Source organism: Herpailurus yagouaroundi, unplaced genomic scaffold (genome assembly GCF_014898765.1).
Source record: "Herpailurus yagouaroundi ecotype Mexico unplaced genomic scaffold, PumYag 182, whole genome shotgun sequence".
In the NCBI taxonomy this organism is placed as follows: Eukaryota; Metazoa; Chordata; class Mammalia; order Carnivora; family Felidae; genus Herpailurus; species Herpailurus yagouaroundi.
The window spans coordinates 8,794,774-8,815,745 of NW_024412413.1; the positions used below are offsets into that span (position 1 = coordinate 8,794,774).

At 44.4% G+C, this 20,972-nt stretch overlaps 1 protein-coding gene and 1 long non-coding RNA gene across 6 annotated transcripts in view; one reads left to right on the forward strand and one right to left on the reverse strand.

The window, feature by feature from the left end:
- Window positions 1-16,698, reverse strand: part of TNRC6B (trinucleotide repeat containing adaptor 6B) — a 248,718-nt gene extending 232,020 nt beyond the window's left edge. For 3 of the 5 annotated variants that reach the window (XM_040490760.1, XM_040490759.1, XM_040490757.1), the window contains exon 1: window positions 16,482-16,698. The gene's annotated coding sequence lies outside the window, so the exon portion shown is untranslated. The other 2 variants (XM_040490762.1, XM_040490758.1) reach the window with 2 other exon arrangements.
- A 229-nt stretch (window positions 16,699-16,927) lies between these two features.
- LOC121040307 (uncharacterized) lies at window positions 16,928-18,450 on the forward strand. The gene is made up of 2 exons (XR_005795232.1): window positions 16,928-17,490; window positions 17,885-18,450. It is a non-coding gene; the product is annotated as an uncharacterized LOC121040307 (long non-coding RNA).
- Window positions 18,451-20,972: the final 2,522 nt, after the last annotated feature.

Here is a 20,972-nt window from a genome sequence, read left to right on the forward strand (position 1 = left end):
GGCTCCAGGCTCTGAGCCATCAGCCCAGAGCCTGGAGCCTGTTTCCGGTTCTGTGTCTCCCTCTCTCTCTGCCCCTCCCCCGTTCATGCTCTGTCTCTCTCTGTCCCAAAAATAAATAAACGTTGAAAAAAAAAATTAAAAAAAAAAAAAAAAAAGAGCAAGCCAAGAGGACATCATGTAAGTATGAATAACGAAAGTCTCTATTACAAGATTGACTATGAAAGAACTGTAAAGCTGTAAAATCAATTAACTAAAAACAGGAAATTAAAAAATATACTGAAAGTCAAAAATTTAAGAATTTAATCCATTAAGAATATATTCTAAAAGCCCTTATTCTCTAATGGGAGGTGGAGGTGGGACTAATGGACCTGCAGGTGCCAGTAAACAAAGATTGTGGGACGGGGCGCCTGGGTGGCTCAGTCGGCTAAGCGTCCGACTTCAGCTCAGGTCACGATCTTGCGGTCCGTGAGTTCGAGCCCCCCGTTGGGCTCTGGGCTGATGGCTCAGAGCCTGGAGCCTGCTTCCGATTCTGTGTCTCCCTCTCTCTCTGACCCTCCCCCGTTCATGCTCTGTCTCTCAAGTAAATAAACGTTAAAAAATAAAAAATTAAAAACAAAAAACAAAAAACAAAGATTGTGGGAAAAGACTGTTACCCTTCCTCTGCCCCCTACCGCCCCCCACCCCCCGCAAAGAATTTTATCCAGTGATATAGGGTTCATCTAAGGTAGCACATATACCAATCTACTAGGTTCTAAGGATATTCCTTGGTTAATTACATAACAGATCCAGATTCAAGGCATCTCTTTGAACTAAGTCATTCACATAATTCCTGCAAGGTTAAGACAGATACAGATATGTGCTCATGCTACTGGAATTCAATATCTTACATGAGTAACTTTAAATTATGAAGGCATTAATAATGCTATACAGGTATCAAAACCCAATTTTATATCCTTTATATCTTGTAGCATATTTTGACAGAGTGATCTTTGTTTCCTTATGAATCAGTTAACTATCAGGTAATTATAGTTAACTAGAAATTAGTTAACTATCCTGATTTAAGGAGCTTCCACAGTTGAGTACAGCATAGTGAGACGAGGTACAAAACTATCCAGAGGTCAGTGAGTTTATAATCAATTTGGAGAGAGACTATCACATAAAAACAATTTAAGAAACCTTATAAGAAGCAGTTAAATCCAAGCTGTAAATATAAACTGATACTAAATATATACCAATCAATATATAGAAACGTTCAAATGGAAGTTATTTTTCAAGGTACACACTCCTAAGAAGTTACATAGGTAATTATCTCAATCAGGTTGCCATCACTGAAAATACTTTGCAACTCCTACTTTGCTTCCAGACCAATTTACAAATCACACAAGGAAATGTGCCTCATTACTTTGAACTCATTTTGGACCCCAAACAGTATTGCCCAGACAAATCACTTAACCAGACCTGAAAAATGGCTCTTGGTTGCTCCGCTAAATCAAATCCACCCTGAAAGAATGAAGATTTTTCCCTACGGAAATTCCAAAGAGTATTTCTTATTCTGGAAGCAACTCCTAAATAATTCCTCAGATGTTTTAAGAAAAGACAGTACTTCCACTTTCAGAAAAGCCAGGGTAACAGCAGTCGGATGTACCCTTGCAGGTAAAAAAACAAACAAACAGACAGACAACTAAAAAACTGGACAAAATATATAAATAACGGTTTTCAAAACATTGGACATCAGGCAAGGAAGGACAGTGATCCCTAAAGAGATGGTAAACAAACAAGCTGAGCCCTACAATTGCCCTAGCTTACTGCCTAGGGAAAGATTCCAGGCCACCAAGCCGCCGGGAGGGGAAACCCAAGTGGAACTCAGAGACCTCCCTGAATTGAGGAGATGCAGCTGAGATTTCCAGAAGGCTGAGGCAGCTAGAGTTTGCAGTGAACAGCACTGGAAAGGAAGAGTCGCACAGAGGAAGAACTCTCGAGATCTGTAGGGGGATCCCTCCAGTATTCAGCTGAGTAGCAGCTAAGGAACTAGGAAAAACACAGGTAACATCACACTTAACAGTAGGATGTCTTCCCCCTACATCCAAGGAAAAAGCAAAGGTGCCCATTCATACTTCTTCCACTCGACATGGTACCTGAGGTCCTAGCCAGTTCGATAAGGCAAGATTTAGAACTCAAAGGTCAGAAAATAAAATTGACTTTCTTTGTAAATGATACAGTTGTACATGAAAAAAAAACACAAAATAACGGACAAAAATGCCACTGAAAGTAATGAATGAAATTAGGAAAGTTTATTTATGTAGTGTATTCAATCACATCAATGAAAACAAACTGTCCAAATGAAAGAGGGCTTTAATAAAGAAAGGCTTCCAGGAAGAAAACTTTAGAGAAGGCTTTCTGAGAGTGAGAAGCAAAATGGTTTGGAAGCCAGAAACAGGGAGGATATTTTACATAAGGAATAGCCTTTTATAAGGTATGAGGACAAAAAGCGAGAGAATCATATGGAAAATAGAGAAAAGATTGTATAGAAGGCAAAGGTTCAGGGGGGCCTGGGTGGCTCAGTCGGTTAAGCATCCGACTTCGGCTCAGGTCATGATCTCACAGTTCGTGAGTTCAAGCCCCACGTTGGGCTCTGTGCAGACAGCTCAGGGCCTGGAACCTGCTTCGGATTCTGTGTCTCCCTCTCTTTCTCTACCCCTCCCCCACTCATGCTTTGTCTCCCTCTGTCTCTCAAAAATAAATAAACATTAAAAAAAAAAAAGGCAAAGGTTCAAAACTAGGGGATGACAGTTGAAAGCTGGAAGCAGTGAAGGAGCCTGGCTCCAACACAGGTGTTTGGATTTCACAGAATAAGAAAGCATAGGCTGATAAAGAAAATAGTATGTAGGAAATGTTTTCTGGTGAGAAACTAGGAACAGAGCAACTGACAGGAAGCTATTTTAATAATCCAGCCACAAGCTGAGGGTGACTTAGAATCAGGATGGCGGAGTGGAAGCAAAAAGGAGAGGCTCAAGGTCCAAAGCCACAGAGAAAGGTGCTAAGGGAGATGACAATGCTCCAAGATTCAGTGGTTCAGGCTTTGGTGACCCAGGATTGGGAGGGGGGGTTACCAATGAGGGGACCCAACAGAGTCAACAACTTTTAAGGGAGGTGAAGCAGAGGCCCCTCTCCAGTCTCCAGAGTTACCTTCCTAAAAAGCACTCTGAATGACAATTCCCAAGTCTTGGGGGGGGGGGGGGGTGTTAAAGGAAAACAAGAGAAAATGACATTAAATACTCATTTTTAAGTACAGTAAATAGAAGTCTAGAGAGCATCCGCTTCCAAAGCAAACACAAAACATCAGTGTTGAGCCTGGGCTCTGGCAGGTTCAGGAAGCACAGGGCGGTGTCACAATATGCTGAGGCCGAGCCACAAGCTGCCTGTGGGGCACAGGGTCCCCTTTTTAAAGTTTTCAAACCAGCCCTTACTGGCTCGAAATGTGATGTGTTTTGCATTTCCATTCTATTGTTTTGTTTTTGTTATTTCTACAAAGAGCCTTTTCACTAATTCTCTCTGTGTTTTAAAAGTAATGTTTTCCCCACTGAGCTGTGTTTCAGGAATGGGAATGTGTGGGCATAAAAAAACCTCCTCTCTTTATCCACAGACCCACCCGCATTAAGAGGGAATCAGTCATTAGCGTGCCTTTTTAAGGAGATACAGCCAAACTACAAAATAAAAATATCATAAATTCTAAACACTTTGGTACAAAAATATAGAAAGTTTTATAGTGGAGAGGTTGACAAAAGAGTAGTTGGGAAAAGATTTATTTTAAAATCTGTTGGTACATCTAAGTGGAGAGATTCTATATTCAGAACTGCCACTGAAATATACAACTGGGTAAAAGATCTCCCTGCTGAGTATGACAGACCATCTTGTAAGATTTCCAGGAAGGATAAATATCTAGTCCTTGGAGGGTCTCAGTTTTCATCCTTCTACTTTGTTTCTCTTTTCTTCTTTCCTCACCAGAACCTAGTAGATGTTCAAAACATTTCAATTGCTATGCTGACCTGGGCCTAAATGAGGAAACCTCGTCTACTTCCACTTTTTGAGGTTCTCAGTGTGTTTTTGAAATAAAGACATGCCAAAACAGCATTATAAAAATTGTGGTATATTTTAAATATATACATTTGATAAATGAACACTTTTAGGAAAAGAATACAATGTAACCCGTCCTATTCACAAGACACAGGATTAATAAACATGTTCATTTGTCATAAACTACACAATGTGATCTAGTAACTAGAACATGTTTCAAGTTATAACCAGTATTTTCTTTCCATCCTGTGAATTTATCTCTCAGAATGTCTACACCTGCTATGTGCAAACCATTCTGCTGGGAGCCAGAGCAGTATAAACTCGTTTTGAGCTCAAAGTACCAAGAGAGGAACCCTGACTTCTCCCTTTTTTCTAGTTGAGGAGCTACAAGAACTTCTAAGGATTATCATGCCACCTATGCCCTTGACAGGAATCTGGTGGCCTTGCCCTGTGGATTACCTGCTACCATCTCCATTCAAACAGTTTCAATTTTTCTCTCTCTCCTGGGTCCTTGCTACACATCTTTACGTAGAATTTCTCACCTTAACAGGTTGCTTTCTCAACCTGGCCCTGATTCCATTATTTCCTTTCTTTCTTTTCCAAACATCTTGAAATAAACTACACTCACTGCTGTCATTCTTCCTACCATCCATTATCTCTTTTGCCCCTTGTAATCTAGATCAACAAATGATCACACAGAATTTGTATTCATATAAAAGTAAGTAAGTAAGTAAGTAAATAAATAAATAAATAAATAAATAAATAAATAAAAAGAATGTGGGGCGCCTGGATGGCACAGTCGCTTAAGCATCCGACTTCAGCCAGGTCACGATCTTGCGGTCCGGGAGTTCGAGCCCCGCGTCGGGCTCTGGGCTGATGGCTCAGAGCCTGGAGCCTGTTTCCGATTTGTGTCTCCCTCTCTCTCTGCCCCTCCCCCGTTCATGCTCTGTCTCTCTCTGTCCCAAAAATAAATAAACGTTGAAAAAAAAAATTAAAAAAAAAAGAATTTGTAGCAATTGACATTGAAATGGTCAATTAGCATATTCTGAGTGTCAACCAGCACTCCCCAGCATAACCTCCAATCATTCTGAAAAATATCAACCTCTGAACATGCAAAGCTGAGAAATATTGTATAAGCCAACAAAGTACAGGTATCCCACAGCTGTAACTGAAAACAGCTTACTGATAATGGATAAAAAAAGATGGGAAGAGATGGGATGAATTGGGGGAAAGGAGGCAATACTTAAGAGTAACAGGTCTGGGAGGCAGTCATTTAAGCATCCAACTCTTATTTTTGGCTGAGTCATGATCTCACGGTTGTGAGAGTGAGCCCTAATGGGGCTCTGTACTGGGCATGGAGCCTGTTTAGGATTCTCTCTCTCTCCCACTGCCCCTCCCTACTCCTCTCAAAAAAAAAAAAAAAAAGTAACAGAGCTGAGGAAAAGGTATGGAAAGAAGACAAGAAAGCAAAGAGCAGTGAACTAAAGAGGAATAAAATGAAGGAAAATGGGCTAGATTTATGTTCAACAAATCTTCCTTTCTTAATTATGGTTGAGAATCAAATTAAACTAATGCTAGTTCAATAGACCAATTGGAGACTTACAGACATGTAACAACTCTTTAAAAAAAAATGTTTATTTTTGAGAGGTTGTGGGGGGAGGAAGGGCAGAGAGAGAGGGAGACAGAGGGTCCCAAGCAGACTCTGCACCATCAGTGCAGAGCCCGATGCGGGTCCCAAACTCACGAACCTCAAGATCATGTTCCGAGCCGAAGTCGGAAGCTTCTGACTAAGCTACCCAGGAGCCCCAGCCAATTTAACAACCTTCAAGCTGTAAAAACGTACACATACCCAGAGGCTCTTCTAGATACTGCTTTCTGATCTCATCCCTTTTACTGGTTCATCATCTGGCCCTTGGGAGATGGATCAACACTCACCTCAGGCAGTCAAGCAAGAGGTCACTTCCTTTACTCTGCTCTTACAGATAAGCTGAAATGAGTCACCACTTTCTAACTCCATCTGATATCATTTGCATGGTTGTAGGTACAGTGACAAGCACCATTCTGGTTTATGACTAATCTTCTTTGAATGGTACTTTTTTTTTTAAGTATAGTTGACACTGAATGGTACTTTATAATGCTTTTATGAATTCAAACATACAGAATCGCATCATTATTTCTAAAATCATTTCCAGTTCTGAAATGCAACGTAATCTAAGAATCTGAGTGTAGCATGTCACAGCCTGTAAGTCAGCCATTGGCCCTGTACCCCAAGACCAGCTTTATAAAACATACCACTTCTTCATATAGCTGTCTTCTCCATATACTAAATATGTTCCTTTGTACCTCTGCACAGGCTGTTCCCTTTGCTTCTGCCTGAAATGCCCTTTTCTTCCATGACTTACTGGGAGTGTCTCCCTCCCTGGAAAGGCTTTCTTGACTTCCAGTTGTATTGATGACTTTCCTTTCCCCCCCGCCCCATCCCTTGTACTGTCTCTCACAGCATGTATTACACCAACTGGAACTCATCTGTGTTCAAGTCTGTCACGCCCACTTGGCTGTGCACTCCCCGGGAGCAAAGATCTCTTCTCATCCCATTCTTGTAGTCCTAGTGTCTAAGAGCATTCAGCACATGTACACATGCAAATGTTCAGTGAAACTGTAGCCATCCTAGTCCCTAGCATATAAAAAGATTTTAATTTTTAAATTTTTTTTTAGGATTTTATTCTTAAGCAATCTCTACACCCAACATAGGGCTTGAACTTATAACCCAGAGATCAAGAGTCACGTGTTCCACTGACTGAGCCAGGAATAACCATTCTGATCATTTCTACTAATAAGGATTAAAAGGACACTCATTAGTAACTAAGATTTCCAGACATATTAAAAATTTTAATAACAATATTCTTTCTGTAATCTTAAAATGTGTATCTATTATAAGCAGTAATTTAAAAAATATGAAAAGAGGGGCGCCTGGGTGGCTCAGTCGGTTAGGCGGCCGACTTCGGCTCAGGTCACGATCTCACACTCCGTGAGTTCGAGCCCCGCGTCGGGCTCTGTGCTGACAGCTCAGAGCCTGGAGCCTGTTTCAGATTCTGTGTCTTCCTCTCTCTGACCCTCCCCCATTCATGCTCTGTCTCTCTCTGTCTCAAAAATAAATAAACGTTAAAAAATAAAATAAAATAAAAATAAAAAAATAAAAAATAAAAAAAATAAAAAATATGAAAAGAACCTGGAGACAATTTAAAAAGGAAAGCCCCTTCCACCCCCATATATTTAAACCACTAGAATGACTACTTTTTTTAATGACTACTTCTTTTAATTCTATTTTTAGTTTTAGTTCTCTTTCCTAACTTCATGTGAAAAAGATTTATTAAGACCTACTGTGTGTAACTTACAATGCCAGATACTGGTTATACAAACGTGAAAAAAATCGAAGTATTTTTATTCACATAGCTATGTTCTAGCAAAGAAATAATATATAAATGAAATGATTATTTCATTACAATTCTATTAAGTGCTCTGAGTGATTAAAAAAATTTATTTTTAAATATTTATTTATTTTTCAGACAGAGAGAGACAGAGCATGAATGGGGGAGGGCCAGAGAGAGGGAGACACAGAATCTGAAACAGGCTCCAGGCTCTGAGCTGCCAGCACAGAGCCCGACGCGGGGCTCGAACTCACAGACCGCAAGATGATGACCTGAGCCGAAGTCGGCCCCCCAACCGACTGAGCCACCCAGGCGCCCCTAATGTTTATTTATTTTTGAGAGAGAGACAAGAGTACAAGCTGGGGAGGGACAGAGAGAGGGAGACACAGAATCTGAAGCAGGCTCCAGGCTCCGAGCTGTCAGCACAGAACCTGATGCGGGGTTTGAACCCACGAACCGTGAGATCATGACCTGAGCTGAAGTGGGACCCTTAACCGATTGAGCCACCCAGGCGCCCTTTAAAAATTAAAAAAAAAAAACACAACAAAAAACGGGGGGGAGCACATCTAATTTGGGGTGGGGTGATTAGCAAGTCACTAAGGAAGTGTCATAAATTGAGCTCACAGGATTGAAGAGGCATCAACTAAGGTCAGGGTGGGAGGGCTTCCAAGCTATGGGAACAGCAAGTGCAAAGAAAAAACTTTGAGTGGAGAGGACTATGCATTTCAGGAACCAGAAGGGGGTCATTGTGGTGAGAGTTCAGGCAGCAAAGGGGAGAGTGGCAGGAAAGAAGGTAGGGTGTTCACTGGGTATTCAGTGAACAAGAGAGACCAGTGATTTATGAAGCTTATATTCCAAAAGGGGTATGGCAGGGCTTTTGGGACTCATTAACAGTTTTAAGCAGGGGACAAATATGATCAGATTTACACGTGTATTGAGTGTCTTATACTGAGGTAGAACATATATTGAATAGATATTTGGTTTTAAAAAACTATTCTTTTTGCAGCCTCAACAATTCTCTGAGGCAGAGAATTCCCTGCTTACAAAAGAAAAAACGGAGGTTTTGCAAAGCTAAGTAATTTATTTGAGGTTATTTATTCAATAAACACTTGAGAGCCTACAATATGGCAGGCACAGTACAGTGAGTACTCAGGGATGCAGAGATGAATACAACAGTCTTGCTCTTTAGAAACTGATAATGTAGTGAGAGAGACAGACCTAGAAACATGACATAGGGCAGTCCGTGCTATAAATGGGTAAAATAAAACGGAGCAGAGAAAAATGAAATCTTCCTAGGAAGAATTAATCCTTTCATCTCTGTGTTAAAAGAGCATTTCTTTCACACTATTATAGTTTTTAATTCTCATTCATTCCTGTGCTTGAAGCATAGTAGGTACCCAAGCAAATGTCTGCAATACAAACCAACCCAGGACTTTTAACTCCTGGGCAGTGCCTTTCCAAAACCAACTGCGCTTCTAACTCTGGAAGGGTATGCATTAATTCCAAGGAGTTCTTCTGAAGCTGCTTTCCGAGCCAGTTTACAAACCACAAAAGAAAATAAGTCTCATTAAAGCCAAACCTTGGGGCACCTGGGTGGCTCAGTTGGCTGGGCATCCGACTTCAGCTCAGGTCATGATCTCACAGTGAGTGAGTTCAAGCCCCGCATCGGGCTCTGTGCTGACAGCGCAGAGCCTGGAGCCCGCTTCAAGTTCTGTGTCTCCCTCTCTCTCTCTGCCCCTCCCCACCCCTGTTCTCTCTCTCTCTCTCTCTCTCTCTAAAATAAATAAACATTAAAAAAAAAAAAAAGTCAAACCTCATTTCTGACCCAGCCTGAAAACCCAAAATATCTAAACAGTTATTTTTTAAAATCTTTATTCAACTTTTTAAACATCACTAATGGGCTGTAACAAACATTTTAAGGAATCTCTATGCCCCCAACATGGGCATCTCAATGCCCCCAACTTCAGGACCCCAAGATAAAGAATGGCATGCTCTACTGATTGAGCCAGTCAGGTATCCCTGAACAGTTATTTTTTAATTTTTATATTTTTTAAGATTTTATGTTTTGAACTAATCTCTATATCGAAAGTGGGGCTCAAACAACCCCAAGACCAAGAGTTGCACCCTCTTCTGACTGAGCCATCCAGGCACCCCAGTTACTTTTTTTTAAAGCAAATCTTCATTGAGAAGAAATGTTCCTATGAAGACCATTGAGAAAATATTGTATATACTCCTTCATAATTCATGATCTCTGTCCTCAAAGGACTTATATTCTAGTTTCTATTTGGAAAGATAAAATATAGAACACAGAATAAAACAACATATAAGGTAGCATTTGTCCATTTAAAGGATTTATAGACTGCCTACTATATAGGCCAGGTCAGGAGCTGTCTTGGGATGCAAAAATGAGTAGGACAATAGCCTGCCTTTGAGGAACTCATAGTTGTATGGGGGAGGCCAACAATACAGTAACTCCAAATGATCAGAGCTCTATTCAGCAGGTACACACAGATGAGAACACAGAGGCTGTGTACAATCGCCATCAGTTCTAGTTCATCAGGCACTTATTTCCACTGGTCAGTGCCCATCCCTTGTTAAATATCAGTTATTAAAATATCTTTTTTACTTTTGTTTTCTTTTAAATGTTTATTTTTGAGAGAGAGCAGAGGAGGGGCAGAGAGAGAGAGAGAGACTGGGGATCCAAAGCGGGCTCCGTGCTGACAGCAGAATGCTCGATGCGGGACTCAAACTCACTAACCATGAGATCATGACCTGTGCCAAAGCTGGATGCTTAACTGACTGAGCCGGTGCCTCTAAAATATGCATATATTTTTTATGTTATTATTATTTTTAAGTTTATTTATTTATTTTGAGAGAAAGAGAGAGAAAGCGCACGTGGGGGAGGGGCCAAGAGTGGGGGACAGAAGAAGAATCCCAAGCAGGCTCTGCACTGTCAACACGGAGCCCAATGAGGGACTCGAACTCTCAAACTGCTAGATCATGACCTGAGCCAAAACCAGGAGTCGGTCACTTATCTGACAGAGCCACCCAGGAGCCCCTAAAATACATATTTTTTAATGGTTATCTATTTTTGAGAGAGAAAGTACATGTGTGCGCAATCAGGTAAGGGGCAGAGAGAGGGAGGGAGACAGAGGATCTGAAGCAGGCTCTGAGGTGTCAGCAGAGCCCAATGTGGGGCTCAAATTAGTAAACTGTGAGACCATGACCTGAGCCGAAGTCGAATACTTAACCAACAGAGCCACCCAGGCGCCCCCAGTTATTAAAATATTTTAACTTTACTTTTAAAAAAAAAAAAATTTTTTTTTTAACGTTTATTCATTTTAGAGACAGAGAGAGACAGAGCATGGATGGGGGAAGGTCAGAGAGAGAGGGAGACACAGAATCTGAAACAGGCTCCAGGCTCTGAGCTGTCAGCACAGAGCCCGATGCGGGGCTCGAACTCACGGACCGCGAGATCATGACCTGAGCCGAAGTCGGTCGCCCAACTGACTGAGCCACCCAGGCGCCCCTTTTAACTTTATTCCAAATTATAAGCAAAATGAGAATTACCGTAATTACTATATGAAAAAACAGTGACACACACACAAAAATAATGTTAAAGGGTTAGAGGAAACGGTGAGAACTGAACTTTAGGGATACCTTGGGATCCCCAAGCAAGGAAGGTTTGGGTGTTTGGAGAGGAGCTGGCTATAGATACGGGGAATACAGTTATCAAAGGCCAGCAGCTGGAACTACGTAGGTAGAGCTCTCCAACTCTGAGGAGCACACAGCTTAGGGCTGTGTTGTCCAACACAGTAGCCACTAGCCACATGTGGCTACTGAGCACCTGAAATGTGGTTAGTCTAAATTGGGATGGGATAAGTGAAAAATCCACTCCAGATTTCAAAGACCTAACACGAAAACAAAACAAAACAAAACAAAACGAAAAGGAATGTAAAGCATCTCACTGTTTTTTTACTGATCACACGTTTACATAAAATATTTGGGGTATACTGAAGTAAATAAAATGTTATGAAAATCTATTTCACTTTTTCCACCTTTTCAGTGTGGCTCACATTTGTGGCCTGCAGTCTACTTCTACTGGACAACACTAGTCTGAGGCACTTGAAATAACAAGCTAGAGTTTAAACCCTCTAGGCAATGAAACACCACTGAAGGTTTTCAACCATAAGTGCCTGTGCTAGATCTGGGGAGGGGACAGGAAACAGAAAGTGCTGTTTCAGGAAGATTAGTGTGGGGGCAATCTGTAGGATCAAGACCCTAGAGGCAGTTGTCAATGTCAAAAGGCTGGCAAAGGTCGAAGGGTAAGCAGGCTCAACTGGATGGTACACAAGGTGTTTGGAAGTCACACGCTGGGTGGAGAAGAGAAATCCAGAGCAGGGTGAGGTGAGGGAAGAGTGAGCTGCAAGCCCTGGCCCAGCCTGGATACCCAAGGTGCACTGCTGAGCAGACTGAGCAAGGTCAGCCACTGTTTAGGTTAGATCTAGTGGGGGGTCAGGGGTTAGGGGTCAGGGCTCCCAGGCAGAGGTACAATTCAGAAGAACAGGATCAGTGTCCTCTTCAGCAATTTCAGATCTAGCTCTGTGTGGCAAGACTTCCAACAGTGAGATCAAGTCCCAGAGAAGGTAGGAGTAGAATGCAAGGCTACCAGAAACTACAAGAGGGCAATAAATTATAAAAGCAAAGCCCAGACTCACAACACAGCCAACGAATATTTACCGGGGGTTTGCCGTGAGCCTGAAGCTTGGCTGGCTCTGGAGACAAGAGAAACAAAACAGACGTGGTCCTGAATCACAAATTGTGGCGACAGCTACGAAAAAGGAACAAGAGATCTGAGAGACCTGACTGAGGGTGGACTGGGGTGGTGGTGGGAGGCCATAAAGGAGAGCCTCTCTGAAGAAGTGACATTTTAATCGCAACCCTGGAGGCAGGTGGGTGAAGATTAAGGGGGAAGCGGGGAAGAACAGCCCAAGCCAGGAGAGTAGTGCGTACAAAAACCTTGAGGCTGCGAAGAAAAGGTCTGGGTAATTCAAGGAACTGAAAGAAAGACTGAGTAATTAGGACATCAGAAAGGGGGGTGGGCCATAAAAGAGACAAGGGAAGGCTGGAGGGGCAGGCAGAGGCCAATCGTTCAGAGTCTCATAGGATGAAAAATAAAATCCCAAAAGGGCCTCAGTACAGCGGGAAGCCACAGGGGTTTTGACCAGAGAAGTGGTCTGATCCCCATGGCGTTCTAAGTACTCCAATTACCTACACTCTGCTCAGACTACTGAATGGGAGCCAGCTTGGCAGCAAAGAGGCAGGAGCCAATATTTGTAGCTGAGTAGCAGGATTCCAGGTCTGGGATAAGAGAGTTTATTATAGGGCCCTCCGAGTGTTCCAGGGTCGCCAGCAGGGAGAAGGATGGCATCACCAAAAAATACAGAAAAATCGGATAAAGAGCTAGCTTAGGAGGCAAAATTAAACATAACTTTAAACATATGAAATATGAACAAATAGTGAAGAATTCTAGCAGTAAATATTGATGTTTTGGAGTATGGGAAGAGAGGTCAGACGTGGATATTCAGGTTAGCAGATACAAAGGTGACAGTTTAAGTCCCAAAAGTAAATAACATTTTCCAGGAGTAGAAAGAGAAAAATAAAACAACAACAAAAGGAGCCTAAGTCTGATCCTTGGTGTTTATCTCTGGGATAGAAGTCAGGAGAAAGAAGTCCTCATATTATATCAAAAGGGATACAGTATGAGGAGGAACTTTTTGGGAGATGGTGAAACCATCCTGATTGTCGTGGTGGTTACACGAATCTATACCTGTGTTAACATTCATAGAACTGTACACATACTAAAAGTTAATGTTACTGTATGTTATTTTTGTTTTTAATTTGAGAGAGAGAGGTAGAGAGAGAGAGGATGGGGGAGAGGGTCAGAGAGAGAGAATCCCATGCTCCATGCTCAGCACTGAGTCTGACGTGGGGCTCCATCCCATGACCACGAGATCATGACCTGAGCCCACATCAAGAGTCAGATGCTCAACTGACTGAGTCACCCACACACCCCACTGTATATAATCTTTTAAATAACGTTTTTTAAAGAGGTAGGGATAGTCAAAAGGACTGCTGCAGGGAGACATAACAGGATAAATCCCGAAAAGATGCTCTGGGAATTTTAACCATTAGGTAATTGGCAACCTTGGAAAAAGCCTCAGCGAGTGGTAAGGCTGGGAGCCAGGCTGCAAAGGTTCAAAGAAAAACTTGAGCAGTGAAGAGAAGCAGTCAGTACAGCCTCCTCTTTCAGAACTCTGGGGATGAAAGGAAGAGCAGAATGGCACACAGCTCAAAGAGATAAGGGGAACTGGAAGATTCAGCAAACTGGCAGAGCCAACCTTCTACACCATGAGTTGCTCCATTTCCGTATTCTTCTAGAACGTGCATTTTGCACATGAATTATTTACTTTATTATTGTCCTGTGAAACTAAAACCGCTAAAACAAACCCAAAATCATTACACTTTTAACTCTGCTCCTTAGTTAGCTGACATTTACTGTGCTCCTACTACGTGCCAAGTACCGTGTTAGATACAAAAGTGAGTAAGGCCTGGTCCTTGGAAGAGCACACAGGATTTATCACAATCACAAGGTACTGGAGTGGAGATCTGCACAAAGGACTCTGAAAGCCTTGACCTTCTGAATTAAATGCATTTCTATTTACCTTTATAAAAACCAAACAGGGAAGAAATGAAGACAAAGCATGGATGCAATTTTGTAAAAATGTTAATTTCTAAAAACTAAGAATGAGTTTAACATTAAATTCTTTTTAAATTATTTATTATTTATTTATTTATTTATTTTGGAAGAGTGAAAGAGAGCTTGAGGGGTGAGGGGCAGAGAGGGAGACAGAATCCTAAGCAGCGCAGAGCCCGATGCGGGGCTCAAACTTACCAACCTCGAACCGCGAGATCATGACCTGAGCTGAAACCAAGAGTCGGGAGGCTCAACCGACTGAGCCACCCAGGTGGCCTAACGTTAAATTCTTAAGTCAGGTATGGGCAACCTAATCATCAGTGGCACTTGCCTTTTCTTTTCCTGTCTACCTTCTGCCTTTCTTCCCATGGATACTTTAGGAGGCAAAATGGAATAAGCACAGACTTTGAAAACAGACAGACTTGAGACTAAACATGGTTCTTCGAGATCTTTTTCTTATCCATAAAACAGTAATGACACCTTCCCCACAGGCTTGAGAGAACGATCAGGAAAAAATATAAAGAGGTTGGCATACGAGAAGCAGGCAGTGAATGTTGGTTAACGTTACTATCATTTGAACAAGTGGTATTGTTCTGATTTAAAACATTTTTAAGGGCTTCCATTTGAATGAGGAAAAAAATGATTTTTTCAAGGGCATGATGTTCATATGCTACCTTAGAAATGCAGCTTGGTAATTCCTTCTTAAGTCCTATCAGAAACTATTCTGCTCAAATACATGATGTTGGGGACAAACACTTAAAAACGGCCAAGAACCAAGAAAATATAAAGGCATCGTTATTATCATCGCTGTTTCCCAAGTGGGACAAACCAGTCTGATTTGTGCTCTGGATCCCTTAGTGCAGGGATCTACCTACATTCATACCCCTCCCACTACCTACCTACAGCAAAACTGCACAATGTAGATATGCAAGACTATGTGCTAAAAGTTCTTTAAAGACGCATTTACATAACACCACCAAGTATGTACAGTTTCAAAGCCAAGATCATTGATGCTTCTCCCAATCAACAGGAAGCTATCATCCATTGAAATTCCCCACAACAATGAAGGAAACAGCCTCTATTGTTCAACTTTCACAAAATGCTAAGATGCAAAAATTTATACACCTTATGTCCGTACGCTTAACTACTAGGGTGAGGAAAGGCAACCAATGACGTTTTGTTCACTATGGAGAAATATCTCTGGCCAATTGTGTTGCATAATTTTGCTTCTATCGTAATACAAATGACCAACTTGAAATTCCCCTTATTCCTCGCACAATTTTCGCATAGGGGCTAAAAAGTAATAAAACAGCCAAAAGACACATGAGATGGCAAGGACACTTAAAAGCCCGACCGGTACACTGTGCCTAAAGAACTGAGGATAGGCTGGTCTTTAAGAAGCTACCGTTACTGGGTATCTTGAGCCACTTTAGGGTATTCCGCCCACCGGTATAAGCCCGCTAGCTTGAACCTAAGGGAAGCCAGCCCACAGGAAGCCCGAAAACACTCCTCGTGCTGTTTCGTCCCATTTCCTTGTGGAAAGTCTGAATCGCCTCTCGAAGGTGGCCACACACCGCAGGGCTCTGGGGTGAAGGGCGGGAGCGGGACCCCACCCCCCACCCCCGGCCGGGATTAAGCAGGGGGACGCATTCCCGCCGACACGCGGGTCCCACACAGGCCTGACGCCTCCCTCTGCCACCCGCCAGGCAGGGGGCCTGACGCGCCTTGGCGGGCCCGGCTCTCCGCCGCGACGGGGCGTCTCTCCCCGCCCGGAGGCCCCCCAGCGACGGGAAGCGAACCCGACTCGACCAGCCCACCCGGAAGCCCTCCCCCAGCTCACACCTGCTGGCGCGTGACGCCCGGAGCCGCGCGCGCCCGCCAGCCCCGGCCCTGCCATTCGGGGCGCCTCTTCCCTGCACGCCGGACGTCGCCCGCGTCCCTCCCCGCCCCGGGGTCAAACCCACCACACGCCCGCCCCCACGGAGCGCGCGCTCAACGCCCCCGCCCCCGCCGGGGCCCGCGCGCGCTCCCGCCCCCCCTCCGGCCCTGTCCCCGCCGCGCGCGCTCACTCGCGAGGACACGCACACGCTGCGACTCAGCTTGACAGGCCGGCCCGCGCCGCGCGCTCCCGCGGGCGTCCTCGCCCACCTGGCCCTCCAGCTCTGACTGGGCGGTGCGCGGGGGGAGGGGAAGGGCGGCAGTGGCCGTCGGTCCTCACTCACCGCCGAGCCGCGCCGGCTCCGAGTGCGCGGCGTTCCGCTGTGAGGCGATGCGCTGCGATGCGCGCGGTCCCCGCTTCTCCGCAGGCTATGGAGGCGACGTAGTAGGGGGACTGAGGGGCGCGGGGGGGGGTCACTCCCTCCCGCTTCACCTCCCAGAAACACGGGGACCCCAGAAACTAAAAACAAAATAAACAAACTTTCCCCTCCGCCTCCCTCCCCCAAAACCACAACACAAACACTCGGGGGCCCGCCCAGAGTCCCACTCCATTGGCCACAGGGAGGATGCTTCCGGCTCTCACTGGCTGGCTTTTATGCCCATCAAGCTGCTGTTCCGCCCCTCCAATTCCTCGCCGCTGCCGTCGCCCCTCATTGGTCAAGTGCTTCCCGTTTGACGAGCTACGATTGGCTGAACTGCCTGCGCCAATCATTCGGGGACACACCCCCTCAGCATCCCAGAGGCCGCTTCCTTGGTCGCGGACCCGGAGAGGCGAAGGGGAAACTAGAGCATGATGGCGGCCGAGCTCACTTGGCGCAACCATCGTCTTTTTTCCTTTTTTAGCTCATTGGTGCCTCGCTCTCGCGCTGCTTCCACTGAGCTCCTCTCTCCATCCAGTATTGCCTAATAACGGAATCTATACGCGCCGGCTCCTTGATTTATCCCCTTCGAAGTGCTGAGTGTGGGCTGGTTGTACGTCATTGGACTGTCAGAATGTCACTCCCTAGTCAAATCTTCAAGCTATTGGTGGAACAGCCAGAAAACCCGTCCAACAACAAGGACTAGTGCCATTGGTTTGATTCCACAGAGTTCTTTCCTGGGATCTTATTGGGCAAATAGGCGCGTCAGTCAGTTCTGGATTCCCTGTGCTACAGTGAATTGTTGGCTGGGAGTTTGCATGACTCTGGTCATTTTGACCCATAATTGACGATAATAATGACCATCGTTTATTTTGTGCGTACTTTGTGCCAACTACCATTCTGATTTCTTTGCAGGGATTATCTGGTTAAACGTGTGAGTTTTACATTGTCTAAATTTTACAGTTAGAAAACTAAGGCTCCAAAAAGGTTAGGACACTTGCCCAAGGTCACCGAGATAGAGAGTAATTAGTGAACCGGCATTTGGAGGGTAGGAGGTCTGACTCCAGAGCCTACCCTCTTTTTACTGTAGTGCCTCTCCCTTCGTCCAGAATCTTACCTGCCAGCCAACATATCTTAAAAATATTTCATTCCTAATGCAAGTTCCCCCATCAGTTTCCAGAGGTGACATTGTGGGAGACTAAAGCTATGGAGAGGTTGTCATTGCCACCACGCATTCTCCTCTGGCACCCATTCTTCCCTATCCTAAAGGAAACCGTCTTGGTGTTTCCTGACCAGAAGCTCATCTACCTCTATGTTTATTTTCTCAGCTCTATAAATTAACATTTCCACATCCTTGTGTGCCAAGCCACCTTCCTCAACCCCCACTCATCCATCTTCAGCTCACTCTTTAGAGAGAGACCTCAAGAACCAGAAACAAGAAGAAAGAGAGTCGAAAGAGAAATAAAGAATACATCGCTTTAGAAATAAATAATTTATTACATGCAAATGGAACAGCCCTTCGGCTCCTGGGAAGCTTCCAGAGTGGCCCCGGATGCAGCGCAAGACGTGTGCTCCTGGCTGGTGGCCACTAGATTCTTTTTCTGTGGCAGCTTTCAGCGAAGTGAATCCAACATTCCAGCCAGGGGAGGGCAGGATGCTTAGAACCCAATGCCAAAGAGCCGGCCCCAGCCTCTGGGACTGAAAGGATCTCCAGAAGCACAGTTCTGGACTCCAGCCCACATTCCGTCTCGGGTAATTAACATTTTACCATCCCAAATCCCCATCCCCTGTAGCTTCAGTAGGATCACCGCCCTTGTTTCGCTTCTTGATCCAAGCTGTTGTGTAACCTTGTTGGCACTGCTTTAGTAATAAAACAACCACTGTAACACTGTAATGCTCAACACTTAACAGACTTTCAGCAGAGGAAGACAAGGCATTTCACAAACATCAATTAAGATTAAATGGCAGGTATTCCTAGGGCAACTGCCAGCCAGCAGAAGGACAGAAGGAAGATCATGAGTCAAATTCTAACAAAGGTCCTAAGAACCTGATCCTTATACCTACACGCACATACCCCATACTAGCAATTCCAGTATGGGGATTCTGAACCAGAAAACACAATGAGTGAGAAATGTTCAGAGTCCAAAACCTTCCTTATCTTCATATTTGGTTCTTTGTAACTCTTTTAACCCTTAAACCAGGGGTTGGTTTTATAGTTAATTGTTGGACATATCTGTCTCCCCAACTCAGTTATAAGTTCCTTGAAAACAAATGGTTTCATCTTTTTTTTTTATAAGTTTATTTATTTTGAGAGAGAGACAGAGCGCATAAGTGGGGGAGAGGCAGAGAGAGGGAGGGAGAGAATCCCAAGCAGGCTCCATGCTGTCATCATGGAGCCCAATGTGGGGCTCAAACGCACAAACAGTGAGATCATGACCTGAGCCAAAACCAAGGGTCAGACGCTTACCTGACTGAGCCCCCCAGGTGCCCCTGTTTTTCATCTTTGTATCCCTTAAATGGTTCTGATTATAAAAGGTCCCCAAACAAATAATTATTCAGTAAATATTTATTGTGTCTGTGGGCACTTTCCTAAGGTACAAGGGCTACACAGATGAATAAAATACCTCTGCCTTCAGGGACTGCAAATCTGGTGGGGGTGGCCAAAATGTAAACAGATCATCACAGTGCAGGTGGCTTGGAAGAACATGGGAGGGACATGGGACTCAAGCTTGGCGGGGCAGAGCTGGCTTCCTGGAAAAAGTGACATCTACGAGGAGAACTGAAGGATGAAATGCGGTTAGCTAGCCAAGGGGCTGATGATGTGTAGTGATGTGCAACGTTTGCTCTCTGCGGGCAGGGAGCAGGAGACGAATATCCAGGAATGGTCGAAGTCTGGTCTCCCCGTGACCTTGATTTTTGAGGGCCCTCAGCTGTCTATCCCCTCCCCCTCCTTGTACTTTCCCCCGCCCCCCGGAGAAAGCAGAAAGCTGGAAGCCCTGTCACATTTGCCCACTTGAGAAAAGGAAAATGATTGGCAAGTAAGATTGCTGTTTTTCTGACCACAAAGGTAACACTGAGTAAAAGATCTCAGGCAGTATAGAAAGTTTTAAAGTAGAAGAGAAAAGCTCTCTCAAATCCCTACAAGAGCCAACTCCTTTTAAAAAGAGTATCTTCCCAGATTCTTCTGGATAGACCCACACATGGATTTCTTCTTCCAACAAACAGCGGAGTGTGGTTTAACGTGTGCACCCTGAGATCTTATTGCTCGGAACTGCAACTTTGGGTGGGGCCCATCCTCACTTTCTATACTTATGGGAAGGAGGCCAGCAAATCAACCAAATATTTATTGTGGAGAATGATGGTTTCAAATTCCTGTTGCAGCAAATGACAAATTACCACCTGTTATGGGACTTTGGGGCTTGCTCAGGCTAGTGTAAAGTCAGTGAGTTGGGGGGGAGGGTTCGCTATGTCCACGGCCCTGGGGTTTATGGGTATCCTTTGGTGGTTGTGGAGTCAATCCATGGCCTGAAAAGGCAGCCCAGGTCAGAGAACAGCATGCTAGAGTGCTCTCCTATGCTGTCTTTCTCATTTCTTCTCTGCATGCTACTCGGGGAAAATATTTTTTGTTTGTTTGTTCCAACTCACCCAGCTTTGAGAGTAAAAAAAAAACTTGTCAAGCCCTGCACAATTGTATTTAGGCCAAGTGCAGTATGTTCTTGGAGTGCTATACTATTCTTAGAGCTCTATATGTGGTATTCTATACAGCTGGCTTTTTGCTGGAAGGGAAGGCAGATTTAATGAGTGATAGCTGCCTTGGATGGCTACCAAAAGTGCTGTAAGCCATTCCAAGCAACAGGCCTTCCTTTTTTCCCTTGAGAGATTGCTCTGTGATCCCTGAACACATTGCACTGGCCTGGACAAAATCCAACGCAACGGGAATTTCTGCGAACGATTCTGCAATGACCCACAAGCCTGGGGTGACATAGCCAGCTGGATCCGCTCCAGCTCCGATTTCGGTGGCACAGGAGAACTCCATCCACCCTCCTCACTGGCCTCTCATTGCTATGAGACGTTTGGAAGTGTTTGTAAAACATTCTCCGCTTCTCCAAATGTATAACCATGGGAAGATCCCTGTAAAGGAACCTACTGACAGCTGGTAATGCTCTCTGGAGCGGTGGGTGTGGCCAGAGCCAAGGCCAAGAGCAGTGGGGGAGGGGAATTTTCTAGAGGGTGCTGATTACAGAGGACATGCTCATAAGCATTTATTACATGTCTGGTAGCATTTATTGTGGAGCAAAGAAAGCCCTTGCGACAGACGCTGTGCCACTTCTAAATCACCTCTCATCTCTTGTGACCACACTTCCTGAAAAGCTCCTAGTGAAGCAGCAAGCACTGGGCTCCTGTTTGCTGGCCAAC